Source organism: Pinus tabuliformis, chromosome 2_2 (assembly GCF_031772625.1).
Source record: "Pinus tabuliformis cultivar Carrire ecotype Pingquan chromosome 2_2, CPIR1, whole genome shotgun sequence".
In the NCBI taxonomy this organism is placed as follows: Eukaryota; Viridiplantae; Streptophyta; class Pinopsida; order Pinales; family Pinaceae; genus Pinus; species Pinus tabuliformis.
In genome coordinates, this window is record NC_142300.1 from 1,065,290,733 (window position 1) to 1,065,312,558 (window position 21,826).

Consider the following 21,826-nt stretch of genomic DNA (forward strand, 5'->3'; position numbering starts at 1 on the left):
AGACCAAAAGATAAGAATGTAATAGGAACAAAATGGGTCTTCAAGAATAAGTTAAATGAAAATGGAGAAGTAATTAGAAACAAGGCCAGACTTGTTTGTAAAGGGTATGCACAGCAAGAAGGAATAGATTTTGAAGAGACCTTTGCTCCTGTGGCAAGACTAGAGGCCATCCGAATGTTCCTTGCTCTCTCAAGCTTTCAAAACTTCAAGGTATTTCAAATGGACGTGAAATCAGCCTTCCTGAATGGAGACTTAGAAGAAGAAGTATATATTGAGCAGCCAGATGGGTTCATTCTTGGAAATGATCCAAACCTTGTATGCAGATTGAAAAAGGCACTCTATGGGCTCAAACAAGCTCCAAGGGCTTGGTACTATCGGTTGGACAAATATCTTCACCAACAAGGCTTTTCAAAAGGATCAGCAGATAGCAATCTCTATATAAAAGTTGAAAATAACAAATTGCTAATTCTTGTTGTTTATGTAGATGATATTATTTTTGGCAGCAATGAAGAGACTATGAGTCAAAATTTTGCCTTGGTTATGCAGAAAGAATTCGAAATGTCACTTCTTGGAGAATTGACATATTTTCTTGGATTGCAAATCCAACAAAATGAAGGAGGTATCTTCTTGTCTCAAACCAAATACCTCAAGCAGATCTTGAAGAAGTATGGCATGGAAGAGTCAAAGCCAGTATGTACACCCATGGTTACAGGATGCAGCCTCAGTGCAAATGATGAATCAGCAGCAGTCCACCAACCCACTTATAGATCCATGATTGGGAGTTTGCTTTATTTGACAGGTACTCGACCAGATATTACACATGCAGTAGGAATGGTTGGAAGATTTCAAGCCAACCCAAAGGAAACTCATCTTCAGGCAGTCAAAAGAATCTTCAAATATCTTCAAGGGACCCAAAACTATGGCTTATGGTATCCTAGAAATACAGATCTCACTCTTCATGCTTACACAGATGCAGATTGGGCTGGAAGTGTGGATGATAGGAAAAGCACAAGTGGAGGTGCTTTCTTCATGGGTTCCAGATTAGTATCTTGGTTCAGCAAGAAACAAAGTTCGATTGCCTTATCTACAGCTGAAGCAGAATATGTGGCTGCAGCATCTTGTTGCACACAACTTCTTTGGATGATGCAGACCTTGCAAGACTTTCAAATCACTTGCACTCCACCTGTCTCTATCTTATGTGATAATACAAGTGCAATCAGCATTTCAAAGAATCCAGTCATGCACTCAAAGACCAAGCACATACCAATCAAGTACCATTTTCTTCGGGAACAAGTGCTTGAGCAGAAGGTCAAGATGGAGTATGTTCCTTCTAAGGAGCAAGTTGCCGATATTCTCACAAAGCCACTGCCCAGGGAAACTTTTGAATATCTCAGACAAAAGCTGGGAGTAGTTGATGCTTCATCCTGTTGTTGAAGTTTGTTTGTTCTACAAAAAGTTGGTATACGCAGGTTACGGAAGGGATATACGCGTATATACGCGGATTCATGATGGGAAAGTCGCGTGTATGCTGGACGCTTGTTGCAGAAAGAATATCCGCGTACATACGCTGTTTTATACAGGATAAACCGCGTATATGAAGTTCTGAACAGCAAGGGAAAACTCTGAAGTTCTGAACAGCAATGGGAATGTCAGAATTCTTCAGGCACAGTTTCAGGGAGTGCAACAGGCACAGGTTCAGGGGGAGCAGCTTAAAAGTCTCATAAAGCATTGTTGGCATTCAGATGTTTTGGTTGTTGGTTTCAGGAGAAGGAGCTCAGAAAGAAATTCTGGTTGCTGATCTAACAAGATGTTTATCAGATGCTGCTGGTGCCTTTCCTAAGTCTTGGTCTAGATCTGTTGATCTCTTTTATGGTATCAAGGTCATGTAACGGCCTTTGTTGGTTTCCCCACTATGCCTGGGATGAATGCTGTAATATAATTGGTTGTTTCTGTTATGTCCCCTCTTGGTAGGGAGTATGGATGTATGTATTGAGTCTTTTGGTGATAGGAAGGTCCCTTATGGTGTATAAGTCTTGGTTCTTGTTGAAGAACATCTTTTGCAGATCTGGCCTTCGGTCAGGGGGAGCACAAGTCAGCACAGCCAAACAGAGATATCAGCATGTCCTCAGGGGGAGCACAGCCCTTTGCCCTTGATGTCAAAGGGGGAGAGTGACTTGGTGTGATGGTTGCCATCAAGTCCAAAGGGGGAGATTGTTGGCATTATGATTCAAGTGTTGTCCTTGATGGCAACTCACTCAGAGGATGGTACAGGTGCTCAGAGGTTGGTACAGGTGATGGCAACTTAATCAGAAGACAGATCTTAGTACAGCATGCCAAGGAAGTTCATATACGCATGTTCGTTAAGCCCAAGTCGCGTGTACACGCAAGTTGGTTTCAGAAAAAGCGCGTGTATGTGGAAAAGTATCTTTGGTCCATGGTGGTTAGTCCTTGGAAGTTGTGCCTATGATTTCGGACCATTGTGTCTCGACGGGCGTGTCGATCCCTAGTTTTGAAGTTGATGGTATTGTGTTACTATGGTTTTGGCTCTTGGTATTGAACTAGGCCTAAGACTATATAAGGAGAAGAAGATCATTAGGCAAGATCATCTTTTGACAAGGCTTGAATATCTAAGAGAGAAAGAGATCTGATATGCAGGTTCTGGGTTGCTTGATCTAAGCCAAGGAGAGATCACATCGGTTGATGGAAGACTAGATCTAAGGATAGATCGGGATCTAATGGTTTGAAATGCACTATCATGATATGGTTGATTATGCGTATTGTCGCAATGTTACGTTTTGGATCTAACTAATGTCTGGTACAGCTGCAAATTGAGAAAGTTTATTTTTAGATCTGTACGCAGGTTGGCTTCGGTAAAAGCGCGTGTATACGCGGGTTTTGCTCATTAAAGTAGCGTATATCGTTTGAAGCTTGATTTTGGGTTTACAGTGGGGTCTGACTGTTATTGCAGAGTTCTGTAGTCTGCTCTGTGTTCTGGTAACTGGTGATTGACAGGGTTCAGTGGTTCAGTGATTCAAAGTTTGGTTGTTTTATGCTTCAATGATCTGTTGTGGAAATTGAATGATTTGTGGTCTTCAGATTGTAATGTTGTGCTTCAGGAATATCCAAGTCTGAAAATGTATGAAAAGTGATATCTGAAAGAAGGAAGATTGTAGGTCAGCACCTACGTACTAGTATCTTGGCTAGTACAAGAGCAAAGGGGGTTGGAGCTCCCTTCCAAGGAAGTTTGGAGAACGAGAGAAGGTTGTAGCCTTCTGCAGGTTGTAGCCTGCGTACTGGTATAAGGCTGCACCAGTACAAAAGATTGTAAACTGAAGTTTCATATTAAAGAAAGATAGAGACAACTTGCAGCAGGTGGTTTTCACCCACATTGGGTTTCCACCTTATATCTTGGTGTTCATGTGTGTGGCTTTTTATCTGTTCTGTTATACTGCACCTGTTTACTGTTAATGTGGTGAATAATGTCCTGATGCACTTAATTGAAGAATAAGCTAACTAAATTGTGAGTTTTCTTCTTATACGCTGTTTTACTTCGTCACAGTAGCGTGTACACGCTGGTTCACTTAACTGAAGTAGCGTATATGTTTCTGAGCATTTAAAAAGGTTGATTAATCTGATAATACTAATTCACCCCCCCTCTCAGTATTATTTCCAACATAGGGATTTACATGTACTAGTTTGCTAGCAGAATCACCTGTACCACCTTGTTAGGACGAAAAGGGTGAAGTTGAAGAATAGGAAGAAAGTGTTGAAACAACGCTAGAAGAAAGGGTAGTTACACCTCTTAGGCCTTGTCAGAGGGGTCTTTGAGTTAGGTGTTCTGTGAAGAGGGCTTGTACTGAAGGATTCATAGATGTATCTAGTGGACATTATAAAAGTACTAGGTGTGGATGCCCCATTGAAGAAGAAGTACCTAAAACAATGACACGAGAAACAAAGGCACCTGAAATAGAGATACCTAATAAAGAAATGCCTCTGCAAATGAGAGTAAGGAAGAGGTCATTGAAGAAGGCATTGGGAGAAAATACCTTGAGAGGAGACTATGATTAATTATTACATCAACATCTGCCTCAATGCTTAAAGTCCATGTGTTTTGGAGAATTTGGTATCTACAGACAAATACTAATTCCATAGATAAGTAGCCATATCTAGAACAATAGTTTAAAGCACTTTAGCGCTTTCCTATAAGCAATAGATAAGACAAAGAAGATGAGAAGACCTATTTGTAGTTCCCCTTTCCTCTTGTCTCCTTTGTCTCGATCCTGTTGCTCCTTCCTGTACTTAACATGCTTGAGAAGTAACTGTAAACACAAATAGAAGACAAAGAACCGATCAAAGCAAAAGATTTATTGAATACAAGTAAATGGAATCAAATAAATTTCACACATATAAGCATCATATAATAATACAAACATATGGGGAAAAGGTTCAAATACTTTATTGAATAGAAGAAGGAATTACAACCATCAAGTTTGATTCGAAGTCACTCCTCTAGCTTTGGTTCCATCCACATCACATCATAAGCATGACATTCTGACAGCATAATGACACTTACAATAGTCTCAAATCTCAAACCAACATTATCTCCTTACAATTCATCAAAATCCATCCCTTGATCACTTAGATGAGTGCTCAATTTATAAGAAGATGAAGGAGGTTATGTCATAAATAGAGGTATTGAATGGCCTTCCATACTTAGAATTAGTTCCATGGGGGAAGGGCTGAGAGGATGGGATGCATCTTAACTCATTCCTCATCCATTTTCAAGCTCATAGGAGTTGATAAGTGAGGGAAACTTTGGATGACTCCAAGAGATAAGAATATCCCCAAAACACCATGTGCATTTCGCTCAATCTCACCCAGCGTAGGTTAAAGAAAGACTAAGTGCTCTACAAAGCACCCTAGTATGGACTTAACTACTCTGCAGTGCACCCTTACATGGGCCTACCTACTCTGGTCCCTCTAGAGGTTATTTTTGGATGTCTTCAAGTCATGAAACTGTATGGGAAGGAGGCATTCAAAGGGGTGACTTGTATAGAGCATGTAGCAACTAGAATTGGGGTTTGATGAGCCCTAAAACACTAATCTGGATGATGGGAGTGATGTGCCCAAATGGATCTGTAACAGCTGCCCCTTAAAGCATGAAGTCGGAAAAATGAAAATGTCGAATGAAGTGCTTTACGATGTGATGAGGAGGTATCAAAGTGGAAAGTGACCTGCATCACTTACAATACATATATCATGATACTTTGATTTTTACATGAAATTCTGAGGGAAGGCATGCCCATGCTTAGCTTATAAACTTTCATTACATGTACATAAACAGTCATCTACAGATATAGACCCATGATCGGAATGACCATTAATGTAAAGCCATTGTACATATGATTTAGTACTTTTGAAATCGCAGCCTGGATGGATGAAACTAGATCCAATGTCTTCTATCTCGTTCAATCATTCGCTCAAGTATGAGTCTAACCATGTGAATATGTGATCTGAAGTCGAACATGGGAAGACACCGTCTGATTACCAACCAATGATGTAAGTTGTTAATAGACGCAAGAGAAATCACCGATAATGATAATGATCCTCAAGGTACTGCAGTACATTCTGCATCGTGTGAATAGATGATTTGATGTCAAACACCATACAAAGTATTTTGGTCAAAGGCCATTGGTGTCAACCTATCGTCGGAAGCGAGAAACCCACCATCGATCACGCAAGCCTCAAGGTACTGGAAGGGTGTTTCTAAGTCAACTTCTTGGATAATGTGTTGATGTCAACAAGAAGTGACTCATCGTAGGAGGTCCTTGATGTACCCCACATCAACAACATGAAACAAGTGTAGTGATTTTGGAGATGGAATTTGACTGACAACACAAGATTTAGGAAAGGCGGTCATGAAATGAAGTTTTATGGTATTGCAAAGAATGAATTTTAACTGGATGACTTTTCTCGAACATGTCGATGACACTAAAATGAATTGGTAGCATTGACCCAAAACAAAGTGATGGATGGTATGATAGACCAACAGTATGATAAACATCAAGCTGAATAACCCAACCCAAATAGTCACGATGATGGAATGAAAGTGTCATGTTCAAGACCGACCTACTACCATAAAGTGGTTTTCCGTTTTTTCCCATTTTCCCCAGTGATTGCTGACCAATACCTCTTTATATTTATCAAGCTTGAGGAGGATAACATATGTTTGTTGTATAATTCCACTCTTAGGGTGAATCCATCACTATTTTATGTTTTAACAAGTCTAGTGAAGGTGAAACTCGGTCTTGTCTAGATGGACAAGTTTGTCACTATTTGAAGGTTTGTCTCTCAAGCCCGAAAAAGCGTAAAACAATGCGAGAGAACCTATTGACCATGTTCGGTCATCGTATTCCTTTTTCGTAGTTAATCTATCTCAGCCTGAAAAAGGTTTAAAATTATACTAAGTACATGTCATTTCCAATCCATTAACGAGTTGAAAAGGACAAGCGCTCGACCACCTTTTCATATTTCGAGAGTCTGAATAGAGATTAAAGAGGACTCCGCTTGGAGGAATGGGTGGTATCTAGGATAGCAACGGGTTCCGATGATGTTGGAACTTCTCAAAACATGTTGATTTATGTGGATAGGTTGACTAATAAGACCACTCATTGCAACTGTTCCTCAAAAAGGGTAAAACAAACAAGTGAAAGCGTATGATCGGCCAAGCAGATAGTGACGATGGAAGGAGAGAAACAAAGGCTCATCTGATGAAAGAGGCTGATAGGATGGCAATCATGAGGGTTAAAATGGAGATGGGTTCATTTTTACACAAGCTTTAACTATGGGGAACTATGCTTGGATTCAGTTTCATGTTTACACAAGCTTGAAATGAAAAACTATGCTTGGATTTAGTTTACATGCCCGCAACATGGTGAAAGGGAGAATCTCCTGTAACTAGATGGGAGTCGCTATGGTGAAGCAGGATGGTTATCAAACACCTTTTTGGCTTCGTCCAGATAGGGACAAAGGTGAATGGGGTGATTCCCTTCACATAACCTACAGGGAAACTTAACTTTACCACTAGGTGCATGCCCCCCAAGCTTCATTACATTCACCTAAGTAGACTACTCACGACTATCAGGTGGATGGAATGAAGGTTCATTTATGAGATCGAGTGAAATACTCAACTGGGATTTTATGAGATCTAATCAAAGACTCAACTTGGAACATTGCTCCAGGGGACCTTGTTTTATTTTTTAATGAGCTTTATACAAGACAAGAAATTATGCCCAGATTCCTTGTTTCATTTTTTAACGCGGTTGACACAAGACAAGGAACTATCCTCATATTCCTTGTTTCATTTTTAAATGAGCTTGACACAAGATAAGGAACTATGCTAAGGGACTTGTTTCATTTTTTAATGAGGTTGACACAGTAAAAGAACTATCCTCATATTCCTTGGTTTCATTTTTTAATGAGGTTGACACAAGACAAGGAACTCTCCTCATACACTTTGTTTCATTTTTTAACGAGGTTGACACAAGACCAGGAACTATCCTTGTACCCTTTGTTTCATTTTTTAACAAGGTTGACACAAGACCAGGAACTCTCCTCGTATTCCTTTGTTTCATTTTTTAACAAGGTTGAAATAAGAGCAGGAACTATCGTCATTGGCCTGTTTCATTTTTTAATGAGGTTGACACAGTAAAAGAACTATCCTCGTCCTTTTGTTTCATTTTTTAACACGGTTGACACAAGACCAGGAACTATCCTCGTATCCTTTGTTTCATGACCCATGATAGGAGGTCATGACTTCCAAGAGGTTCTCATCAGATGGGAGAACAATTCTCTGGAAGGAGAGATCTGGTTCTAATGCCCCAAGTACATAATGTACAACATCACACAATCAATCGTCCGTTGATGTAGGCATGGAATGGGTTGCCACATAATTGACCCATGGCGGGGAAGATACCATTGGGACAAAAGTACCATTTAGGGAAGATGGTTGACTAGAAGCCATATTTGGATCAGGAAATGAAAGCTGGTCGATGGTGACAATTCTGCCTTCATGCAGGAAACACATCACTCAAAAGACTGTTGAAACAATAGCTCCCATGTCATAAACATAGTTGTGCCCAAGAAGTAAATTGTAATCTAAAGGGACTGGGATCACATTGAGATAAACAATTTTTCCTCCCAAAGTAATAGGTAACTGAGGGAGGATCCCTAATGGTTGGCTGGTTCCTCTATTAAAAGCTAACAGATTCTAGGTAACTGGCACAAGTGGCGGCGAACCGAGAGCTTGCCAAGTATTTGAGGAAAGGATACTCACAAATGCACTTTCATCTATAATAGTTCCAGATACAATCATATTACAAACCTGTACTATGATCTGGAAAGGCACATAAGAAGGAAGACGGAATCCTGCTAGACGATTCCAATCAATGGAAGTGACCAGACTACTTGGAGGGGGTACTATAAGAATGGGAGAATTACCCCCTTGAGTTACGATAACGGGAGGATTTTCCTCCTGTCTTGATGGGATGGAAGGGTTTCCCCCAATCTCATTAGAGTCTGAAGAAATGAAATGAACCTGAGTGGTATCATATTCACTCTCTATAGGAAAGGTACAATTAACTGAAGGTGAAATTGGGTCAATTGTTTCCTCGACTTGTTGATTTGGGTCAGGTATAGACTCATAGGATTCACTTTCAGAGAGAGTGGGTTTGAATGACAGTTGATTTTGGTCAGTCAATTCATCAACTAGTGAAGGATTAAGGGAGAGTCTCCTGTAACTAGATGGAAGTCACTGCGGTGAAGCAGGGTGGTCATCCAATAGTTTTTTGGCTTCATCCAGATAGGGACAAAGGTGAATGGGGTGATTCCCTTCACATAACCTACAGGGAAAATTAACTTTACCCTCCTTTCCATGAACTTTACTACCACTAGTTGATCATGTGTCACCAGCATGATCTCTAGAAGTTGTTGACACAGGATGATGTGAACAGGAGGACCATTCTTCTAAGATCTGAGTAATACCATAAAATTTTTGAATAATATGGTCTCCCACACAAAGTTTGCATGGATATGTAACTTTGTGAGGCTTGATGGTCAGTTTCTCATTAGATGTTGCATTCAAAGCAATGGTTGCTTGGTTGCCCCTATGCTAAATTTTCTTCTTCTTCTTCTTCTTACCTTTCTTCTTCTTCTTAGCCACTTGGTTACTAGTACCAATAACTTCACCAGGTGAAGAGGAAGAAGCAACTGAGGAAGAAGGCAAAGGGTCAACCTTAGGATCAACTGGAGATTGATTTTATCCAGTTGGAAGAGTACTCAATTGCGGAGAAATCACAACATTTTGAACCAACGAGGTTGAAAACAACCATACTGGCAAGCCAATGGTAAATACCGAAAAGGACAATGTAGCCATATATGGAGCACCAATATTTCCAAAAGGAGGAAAGGGACTAGGATTCCCATCAAAAGAAATTCCTTGATCGGTGGACTCTGGATTTGTTGCCATATGTCTCAACCTAATACCAACTAAGGAGTGAGTGTGGAGGATGTAATCCGTGGTCAATTAAATTTATTTTAATCAAAGTAACATAACAAAACCAGAAAAAGGGATAATTTAGGCAAATGGTTTACCAAGCAACTATGAACTGTAGAATACCTCCCGGTGAACCGAGAAGTACGAGTAGGCAATCTCCTCGAATGCTGTGTTCGGTGCATCACAATGTAGAAGGAAGCCAACTTAGTTACCTAAGGATGGATAGAAACCTAGTTTTTTCCTCCCATATATATCTGAAAGTACGTGGAGGCCCAATCCGTATTAGCGTTGTCTAATGAAAAAGCACACAGTGAGAGCATACCCATATACTTTACGTACTGTAACACTGACCTATATACCCAAAGGTACGTGGATGAGCTATGATATACTGATGTAAATGGAATGAGGTATCACACTCGGGATGTATTGCAGACAAGTTAGCAATAGCTGTTATGTTTTAAGACGCCGGAACACGTCTCTAGCCTAGGTCTCTAAATGTTTTTCGTTAAGTGACAATGCTCCATTAGGTAAATTCAGATAAATTTTAAGTTGATCTTATTTAGAATTTTCCTTTCAAGGTTTACCACATGATGTATGTTTACAATTCTTAAAATGCAACTAATATGATAAGCATCCTTCTCATTCAATTGAACAATGAAAGCCTTAGCTAGTAGGGATAGAGAAATCAGATCTTTGACAAAGAACAAAGAGCACATCTAATGAAAATTCCCTAGCTATTCCTTTCAAGCATTCACAAACTACAATATGAATGATGCAAGTTTTTCTTTTCGAATCCCTTAATGTTATGATGAACCAAAAGGAAACAAATACACATACAATCAATCAATCATTTTATATGAACGAAGACTTTACGACAGTTCAGTTTCAAAGGAAAAGAAGACTTTTATGACGCTTTCTTCCAAACAAAGATTAATCGACTATAATCTAACTTTGACGATGAATCGATAATGACAAAGAAATCATTTAAGAAACATTAATCAATCATGTCAAAGGAGGGTTGGAAAGAGGAAATATAACTTGATTTCAGAGACATACTACAATCATTGATCTTTCAGCAAGCATAAACAAAAGGAAATTTGGAGAAAAACCGCAATCCAAAGGTAAAAATTTTCCCTAAGGTGGATCAGCACAGGTCAAAGAGGGCCTAACTGTGTTGCAGAGCACTGTCTCTCACTCAAGGGTGCTCTATAGAGCATTGTCCCCTGACCAAGCCTGCACTGATTCCTGAGAGGCCACTCAAGAGTCATCTAACCTCAATTTTTGACCAAATAACACTTCAACAAGGCTGAAATACAATCAATGAAAGGAGGTAAGGTCTGCTAGAGTGTCCTAGAATTTGGATAAGCTACTTGGAATGATGATCGTTCCTTAGTGGAGTCGTAGATTTGTTTTGGATAATTTGGTATCTCCGGATAAATACTAATTCCCTAAATAAGCAGCCATATCTAGAACAACAATTTAAAGAACTTTAGCCTTTTCCTATAAGCAATAGATAAGACAAAGAAGATGAGAAGACCTACTTTTAGTTTTGCTTTCCCCTTGTCTCCTTTGTATCGATCATGTCACTCTTTCCCATACTTAACACGCTTGAGAAGCACCTGTAAACACAAATAGAAGACAAAGAGCTTATCAAAGCAAAAGATCTATTGAATACAAGTAAATGGAATTAGATACATTTCATACATATAAGCATCATATAACAATACAAACATATGGGAAAAATGTTCAAATACTTTATTGAATAGAAGAAGGAATTACAACCATAAAGTATGATTCGAAGTCACTCCTCCAGCTTTGGTTCCATCCACATCACATCATAAGCATGACATTACGGTAGCATCATGACACTTACAATAGTCTCAAATCTCAAACTAACATTATCTCCTTATAGTTCATCAAAATCTAGGCCTTGATCACTTAGATGAGTGCTCAATTTATAGGAAGATGAAGGAGGTTATGTCATAAATGGAGGTATTGAATGGCCTTCCATACTTAGAATTAGCTCCATGGAGGAAGGGATGAGAGGATAGGATGCATCTTAACTCATTCCTCATCAATTTTCGAGCTCATAGGAGTTGATAAGTGAGGGAAACTTCTAGATGACTCCAAGAGATAAGAATATTCTCCAAACCCCATGTGAATTTTGCTCAATCTCGCCCAGCGCAGGTCAAAGAAAGCCTAAGTGCTCTACAAAGCACCCTAGCATGGACTTAACTGCTTTGCAGCGCACCCTTACATGGGCCTACCTACGTTGGTCCCTCTAGAGGTTATTTCTGGATGTCTTCAGGTCATGAAACTGTTTTGGAAGGAGGCATTCAAAGGGGTAACTTGTTTAGAGAATGTAGCAACTGGAATTAGGGTTTGATGAGCCCTAAAACATTGATCTGGATGATGGGAGTGATGTGCCTAAATGGATCTGTAACACCATGCTACTACAATATAATTAAAGGAACTAGAGGAATAGTCAAGTGAAGGAAAGAAAGAAGGACCCACATTGGAAAAAGAAACAATTATTTCACTATGTAAGTCTAAAGCTAATCCTCTCAATCAAAAAATTAATGAATTAAGAAAAGAAAATGAAAACCTCAAGAAATAACTTGTCATGCTTAGAAAAAATAATCAATTTAAGAAACAAACAGGGTTGGAAACCCTAGTAGAGATGGTAGAAATGTTATCACATGTTGACATAACTGAAAAAATATGCAAGGGTTGTAGATAAATACTTAAGGAGCTAGGTGGTGAGGAGCCAACCATTGTTTCGATGTGGATTCAAGTAGAAGAATAGGACGAGGATTTCCAAACCACTATTCCACAATAACCTGATGTTGATGTTGTTGTTACACAAGGACCAAAAACTGAAGCAAAGTGGTACAGAGAAAATCAATGTGTTATTCCACAAGAACTTATTAATGATTCTACTACTTCACAACAACTAGTTGTTGAAACATATCAGACTAAAATAAACCAATCAGTTACTCCACAAGAACCTATCAATGATGTTACTTCTCCATAAGAACCAACAACTAAGCTAGTGCAACATAGGTCCAAGGGAAATGAAGAAACATTGTAGAGAGATGTTGAGTCTACTACTGTAACAAAAATAGATACAAAACCATCAAAATATGAAGAGCCATTGAAATCGCTATGTCTTCTTGAGGAGTTAGACAGATGGAAGAGGTTCAAAATATCATTGAAAAGTGAAAATATCTCTCTGATAAAACATAAGGATATTGTTGACAATATCAAAATCATTGGGCTGAATTTTTTTTGGGTCGAGACTTGTGTCGCTGGCATGGTTTTGTCGAGTTATGACAGCGGTTTTCAGCCTACCCTTGCCTTTTTCTAGATTCCAGTGGTTTTCCAGTTGTATTTTAGAATCTAGGGAGGAGGTGGTCTCAAGGTTCATTCCAAACGGCGTAGGAATCCCTTGACCGATTTTGGCAGGATACATACTTCTGCGTAGATCCGGAAGAAGGCACTTTTTTTAAGAGTTATTACTTATGAGTTGGTTATAGATCAGATCTACTTTTTCCAGTATTTAAGCAAACATTTAAACTTAAAACCCCATGCGTGCAATTATAACAGAAGATGCATAACTTTAGAACATTGGAAATAAACAAATCCACAAGAAAACACACAATGATTAAGACATTCTTATCTTTATTGATCTTCTCTTGAATACAACCAGATCCACCCTGCGCACTCAGCTGCAGGGGTCCCGCACACACAGCTGCAGACTCTACCAGGCCTCTGTGCACATAACTACAGAGCCTCTATCTACCCACCAACACCCTTGACTCCAACTTACAGACGCAGAAGCTACTGTCTTAACAAACCCATAGCACTCAGATCTATCCAACACCAGAACTGCCTTTTACCCTTAGAGCCTTGCTATATTTATACATTCCCATGGTCCACAGACCATGGGTAGGCTGACTTACTTCCTATTATTCTAAACTATTTCTTGGGTGGACAACCCTTTGACTTGACCTATTACATTTCGCGCTCCGCATATTTCAGAGATTTACAATATTATTATCCTAACTTATATAGGCTTTAAGCCCCAAAACTATTACGTGGGACCTCCACTACCCAACAACATTTGTTGCCAAAGCTGCTTTCACTGTACTTACTTTGATTCTGACCCTGTTTTACTACACATGCACCCTCCCCGAGTATTTGCACAGTGGATATTTCTTTCATTTGTATTACATCTTTAGGTAGAATTTTGCAGCCATTGAAATGACTATTGTATTTTTCACCTTTTTCTTCAGTTTATGCCAAGATCTATTGATTGTCAAAATGGATTGATGTCTTTCTAAAGGGAAATTTTCATGAGGCTGTTAGACGAGCAGGCTGATCATCAACTCCAAAGCCATGTTTGCATTTCGAAACCAGTAAAAAGGACTTTCAAAAAGGAAGGTAACAACATTGAATCCCTTGCCTGCCAACCTCCAACCTCTACAAGAAGCTAAGACTCCCCAAGATCATGGGGCATCAACTAATTCACCTATCATTCACAAAACACTTGATGATCAAAATGTCATGAGTTCTAATCAGCATGAAGCCTATTACATTATCAACTCCATAGGCAATAATTACCCGTATTCCAGTGACTTGTTCTGAGTACTCTCAACAAAACCAATCGAACTCGTTTATGCATCACCATTTGGAGTCTGCAGTGTCATGGATAAAGAGCAGAACAATAGTGAAAAGGTAGCTACTGTAATGCCCTACAATTATAGCAAAACAAGTGAGAAGAAAATGCTGGTCGTGGATTATACCAATTTGCTTCATTCTAGCTACATTGATTCCTTAAAGTTTATACTTGATGACGATAGAGAAGATTCAAATTCTAGCGAGTATCATTTCAAATGGAAGACTTTGGTGGGAAATCAGCATAATTTCATTAGCTTGGGAAGTAGGGAATTTCGAGAAGATGACAAACCATTCGTGCAATAGGCAGATCTAGAGGGCAGTCTAGGTTACGATTCTTTGACTCTAAATAGTAACGTCGAGTTCTGGAGATGTGAGCTCTCTCTGTGGCCACCAATAGAAAATAACACAATGGTAGAACCAACTGTGGCGTACTCATCCTCAAATGGCGCAACAACACCTGTGACTGGGCAGTAGAAAAAATAAAAGTGGAACCCTTGCGTAACAATTTCTTCGTGGAGCACTTTCTTGAGGTTGCAGATCATACCATGGGCACAAATATGGAATGAAAAAGAAATATTTATGATCGTTGGCCATACATGAACTTAGCAGATCAGGACCAAGGGATGGAGTACTGGGTCAACCTTCTTAGGAAAGTTGGTCCATTTCCATTCCTCGAGACTTTAGCTCCACCTAACCTTTAGCCCTTCATTTCTGCCCACTCTACCCTAAGAGTTAAGGGCTCTCTCTTTCATTTGTGCCCCACTCTACCCTAGGAGTTAAGGGCTCCCTCTTTCATTTATGCCCCACTCTACCCTAGGAGTTAAGGGCTCTCTCTTATGCTATGTTTCTTTCCCTCTCTCACATGATCCTCTTTTCTCTTTCGATCCTGAATTACTGGGTAGCATGCAATACATATCTGGAATATCCTCTCAATTTCATTTTAAATGGTAGTGGTTGCTTTAAATGATTTTTGAACTAGGTAGTATTTAAATCTCCCTTTGTATATTTATATGGAGCACTGGAATTTTTGTATTTTTTCTGAAGCGTTTTTGTGTGTCTCGTAGCTAAATCTATCCAACACCACTGATTTTAAGAAAGTTTCATGATATTTTAACATCTCTTGCATTTTAAACATGCATGTGACTCTGGGCAGAATGGTATTAACTGCACATTTTTAAGAAACACAGGTTTTGAGAAAGTTACCATTTAAAATGCTGACTTTGGGTAGAACAATATTAATTGTTTGAATTAATGCTTTACTATCTATGCCTATATCTAGGGTTGTGTTTGGAAATGGCTTGGACAATGGTGGCTATTGTATTCAAGCTGATGGTCGGCGTAGTTAATTGCCAGATCATCGATGATGATCTAGGTTGCAAGACTTGTTCTTTTATATTGGTGTTAAAGTTGTATATAGTTAGTATGTACCCAAAGAGTATATATGAATTTGTTGGGTAAGAGGAAGTGTTTTAATTTTTTTGTATTACTATAATTATTTTTGACATTTTATTAATTAAATTATTTGATTTGTATGTGTTGATTAAATTAGATTATTTAATTATATTTTTAGATCATCATTATGTAAAAGATTTTAAAGTATTTGTCATAGTTTTGTTTAAAGTAGTGATCATCTTTGTTGTTTCTTCGCTGGATAGGGAGGAAATATTTAAAAATATTTTTATTGTTATAAAACATTTGTTATAGTTTTTCCTAAAGCAGTTATCATCCTTGTTGTTTCTTCACTTGATAGAGAGCAAATATTTTAAATTTTTTTTATTGTTTCTATATATATATATATATATATATATATATATAGAGAGAGAGAGAGAGAGAGAGAGAGAGAGAGAGAGAGAGAGAGAGAGAGAGAGAGAGAGAGAGATGTATTACACACACACACACACACACACATATATATATTTCTAGATAGATTTTTGTATTTCTTTTAGAGTAAATATAGAAGAAATTTTCATATAGTTGTTGGTCTACTAGGGAAACCATACCAGTAGTACAATAGGATGACCTTTTTCCATTATATATACCATGTGTGTATTCATAAAAACTAGAATGTCCAATAATAGTAGAAAATAATGTATGAGTAGGCTTCTCTTCATTACCTTGAATACTAGCATTGTTGCTTCTAATTAAGCTAAAAAAATTAAAAAAGAGACCATTTAGATAAATGGTGAGTCCAACGGTTTGCCATAGTGTCTTCATTTCATCTAGACAGTTCCAAGTGTACCATCTTCTTTGCTAGCTTGGAGACTTTTAAATTTAGCAAAAATTCCTATTGTGCTAATTTTGACAGTTCTATAAGCACCTTTCCAATGATGGTCTTTATTTTCCAGTATATGTATATTGTTTCCATGTATATTGTTTGTTTTGTGTGGATGTTCCTTGTGATAGGGATCCACATGCTTACATTTTCCTATACTTTCCTGTTTGAAATATTTTTGAAAAGTATAAGATTTAAACATCTTACTCATATATTTTTTTTACTTTTTTTATTATTATTATAATGGACATTATTTTTCTATTTGGAACAAAAATTTTATTTTATTTTTATTTTAAAAGGTGATGGACGAATGAACAAACTTACGCATCCCTTTCATACTGGGTTGTAGAATGAGCATCTCAACTCAATAAACCACATAGCAAAGGGAAATGAAAAGCTCATCAAGGTGTGATCTGAGTTGGCTCAACTCCCAGATTTGACCAAGATCTTTTACTTTTGTGATGTTGTTAGAATTGAATTTAAAATAGCATAAAGGAACATAAATGCATGTTGTAAAGAAGAAGGAACGTGACAATCATCAGCAACATAAAATAACAAGACGTTGATACAGAGTTTGTCCAGGAGGGGCTACGTCTCTGGGCCCTAGTGTCAAGATGGTGTAGGCTGCTGCATTAAGTGCTAGAAAGAGTGATGATGTACATGTATGTGTTTTCTCTATCATACAAGGAATATTCCCTCACGCGGGAGTGGCTCCAAGAGATGTTTCGTTGTAGGAACTCTCATTCAAAAAGGACTCCTATCAGTATGACATAATTTCACATATGACAATAATGAGCATCTAACCAACATGGCATCAAAGGGATCTCAATTCAGACATACATGGCGAAAACATGAGTATCCCATCAACATGACGACAAAGGGATCTCAAACAAAACATGACGAATCATGACAACAAGTACATCCTATAGATGATTTCGTGTCACATCAAGCTGGAATCATGAAACAAGTATGAAAACAAGATCCCACATCAAACATCAAACAGGGATATATACAACACAATGCATCTCATCGCCAAAAGAAGTACATGAACACACTGCATATATCTCACATTCTGGGGCCATCTGAACAAAAGGATGTCAAACTGTGGAAGCTGGTTGCACCATCAATCTAGCGGCATTGGATCTCATGGAAATGACTACTCGCACATTGAATGCTGACACTTGCACTCCACTTAGAAAAGTGTCTGAAAAATAGAATGACCAAATGGAAAATATGAATGCAGCATCAGATTTTTGGCATCGAATAGTGCAAAATCGACTATAAAATTTCTGAATTCTGAGAAAGTGGAAATCTAGGGCTTAAGGAATCTTTTAGATTCCCCTTAGATTCCTCAAAGGTTCCCTCCTTCGGGTCATATGAAAATCTACTGCTCATATCGAAATTATGACTGCGCCATTAGGTTTGTGTCGCTGAGAGGCATAGGATCAACATAAAGTTTGTCCAATTTGGACACTCGCAAAATTTTTGCCCACTTGGAAATTTGGCTCAATCATGGTTCCGCCTATGTTTTTCCAGAATGATGGGTCCACCTGCAAAAATTAATAAAAAATTTACATATCTCGAAAACCGTGCTGCATTCTGCCTTCCTCCCCTGGGCGCATTTCGGAAATGAGTTTGAATATAAGTTCATCAGCGGATAAATCAAGGAATAGGCTATTGGCCTAATGGTAAAAGTTAGGAATGAAAAGCATCGGGTTGGGGGATCAAATCCCACCCATGCCAAACTTGGCCTGTTAACCATAACTGTGTCTTTTTTTAAATGGAGGCGTGGTTATGTGGTAGTTACGTTGTATTAAATTTTGGGTTGGTTGGTTGGTGTATGCCACCATATGGGGTTGTCACGTGGGTGGGACCAGTGGGCCCGCTGGCCATGGGTTCAACTCCCACCAGCACCAACATTTGTTTTAACATATGGTAGTTTGGGGGTGTCGGTCGGGTCCACTGGATGTGGCCCACTCACCCCATATTTAATATTGTTTAATGTTTGGGAGTTCGGTGGGGGGTTGGTGGGGGTCATGGCCCATCGACCCAAATGTAATTTAACATTTGTTTATATGTGTGTGGTGGTTGAGGGAGGGTCGGCGAGGGTCATGGCCTGTCGACCCATAATTAAAATTTTGATTTCATTATTATGTGTTGGTTGTTGGGGGGTGGTAGGGTTGGTGGCCCGCCACCCCTTAATATATATATCTATATATATATATATATATATATATATATATATATATATATATATATATATATATATATATATATATATATATATATATATATATATATATATATAGATATAATAAGCACATATTTTCGAATTTGTCTAATTTAGGGGATATTAGACAAATTAATGATCCAACAAATTCACCTGCTTTTGGGACCTAGTTTTCTTGCCTAGGGGTCGGTCAAATTGTAGGACACTTAAACCTATCCCACAACCTAACTTTGACCAAAAATTTGATTGGTTTGTTCTCCCTCATACGAACTCGGATTGACGAACCGTTCACACCGTTGCGATCAGGACGACAAGATTTATGCTCTGGACCTAGTTTGAAAGCATTCTGATCACTTTGATTTTTGAGCTTCCACAAGCCCTCTTTGTCTTGTGTGTGTCTCTAGAGCCACCTGGATCAAGGTGGCACATCATTCAAGCCAGTTGCCAGTTGATCATTCCCATATGTCATGGCTAGTTGGCAATTTCCTGAAGGGATGATAAGGGCTCAACCTTTTGGAGGTGTTATGACCAGAGGGAGTGCACCATAATGTCGTAGGTCATTCTATAATGGGAGGCGACCCTTATTCTACCATCTCATAAATATTTGAATCTAATTCAAAAATTGTTTAAGGGAGTAAAGAATTATAAAATCAAGCTGTGCATGCATTATGAGAAAAATGGAACCTTCCCAAATGGGTTGAAATGCAAATTTTCCTATGGACACAATGACCTTAGGCCTTTATCAACTTCATCAAGTGTTATATTGGGTGCAAGTGTTTGAACTCGGCCTTCAACTACATCTTCTCAAGGCCTTCAACTACGTCTTCTCTAGGATCTTATTCCAATGAGGAATTTGATGATCTAAATCTACTCAAATCTGAGAGTTTTTTCTTTTCTTTTTGTATTTAGATGTATGTACACTCATAATTACATGGTTGAAATCCTAAGAGTTATGTTGAATCCCTTACAGTTTCTCATTTGACTAGATGTATTCATCACTTGCGCATTCACATGTAGGCTTTTTAATGCGAATATACCGAGCGAGAGCTCTGGTTATTTTTTTAAACTGACAGATTACTTTTGGCTACCAAGCTGACCAATTTTAAATTACTTCATTCTATAAATAGTCGTGCTATTGTGAAATTATTTGTAACTAGTTTCTTGATGTCTATTCAACTCTCTATTCTATAAGCTCGAACCCAATCAATGTATGGTTCTAGTTATTTGCTTATATTTCTAGATTGAAGTTTTATTCATATAGGGTAATTAAACCCCATATTGGAATAACATCCTAGAGAAGATCCTAGAGAATATCTTATTCCCTCTTCGTGTAAGTCTACGCAAATTATAATTTTATTTTCTTTTGGAAGCATGCAATTCAAAGGAGTTATCCTAAAGAAGTCTTATTCTGGCTACAAGCCGAACAATTTTTAAATTATTTCATTTTATAAATATTCATTCTATTGTGAAATTCTTTGTAACTAGTTTCTTGATGTCTATTTGACTCTCTCTTCTATAAGCTTGAACTCAATCAATGTATGGTTCTAGTTATTTGCTTATATTTCTAGATTGAAGGTTTATTCATATAGTGTAATTAAACCCCATATTGGAATAACATCCTAGAGAAGATATTATTCCCTCTTCATGTAAGTCTACTTAAATTATCATTCTATTTTCTTTTCAAAGCATGCAATTCAAAGGAGTTATCCTAGAGAAGATCTTATTCCCTCTTTGTGTAAGTCTACTCAAATTATCATTTTATTTTCTTTTGGAAGCATGCAATTCAAAGGTGTTTGAGGGTATAGATGCATGACATAGTGTGCTTGGTCACAGGAAATGATTGAATTTCTTGTAAACGAATAGGAGGAAGGAATATATGGACAAATTGAGCTGCCCTACATGTAGACAAGATAAATAGTAGTATGTTACGGTAAACATGATAGATATAATAGTTAAGTTTTTGTTGAGAAAGATAATAGTTAGTTATGACTTACGACGTTCCTTTGCAACATCTGGTGCAATTGCTAGTTTTAAGAACATGTGCACTTTCATATGAGAGTGTCCAAAAATTTCTCATTAAAACCTTTTTTCACCATAGCTTTTTTTTGCGAGAGATGATATATATCTATATATATATCTATATCTATCTATCTATCTATCTATCTATCTATCTATCTATCTATCTATCTATCTATATATATATATATATATATATATATATATATATATATATATATATATATATATATATATATATATATATATATATATATATATATATATATATATATATATATATATATATATATATATATCATTATGTAGCTTTGATAGTTAGATCAACTAATTTACAGCCAATCATGAATCCTTTTCTTTAATATAATAAAGGTCACAAGTTTAACTCTCTTGTCCTTCTTAGGGTAAGACCTCGTAATCCCTCTCTTGTCCCTTTGGAGGAGAGGCATCATAGTCCCTTTGAAGTCAAGAGTTAACATTATTATCCCTTTCCGCATGAGGCTTTTTATTTTCTTTTAAATATGTTTTATATTATATAAATTTAAAATTTCAATAAGACATTGACAATTATATTGTAGTAGTGTTTTTTCTTTCATATGTTGTTTTTGAATTTTTTATTATAATTTATATCATATAGATATAAAATCATTTTTAGAAGATGGTACATTTCACCTAAATTTATCAACAAAACTAAAATATCTGTATTTTTTAATATTTTTTAAGAGAAAAACTAAAATATTTTTGGTATTGGTGATTTTCTTAAAAAAGTATTACAACCACAAGTATATAATGATATTAATGTGTTCCTACAAAGTTTACCATGGGTGATTCATACTATCTAAAAATAAATAATTAAGAATACTATATAAATATAGTTATAAAATGTGAATAGTATTTGAAATATATATAGAATGTGAATAGTATTTGAAATATAGAAATATATCATCCTACGGATTTAATAATTATTGTAGTTAATAAAAGTACAAATCTTTCAATTCAGAGGTGGTTAAGGACTCAACATTAAAAGAGTACTCCGAAACACTTAAAAAGAGTAACTCTATTTATTTATTTATTT

General features: G+C 37.4%; 1 pseudogene; it reads left to right on the plus strand.

The window, feature by feature from the left end:
* Window positions 1-14,135: 14,135 nt before the first annotated feature.
* On the plus strand, window positions 14,136-14,934 carry LOC149197062 (uncharacterized; annotated as a pseudogene).
* The last annotated feature ends 6,892 nt before the right edge of the window (window positions 14,935-21,826 follow it).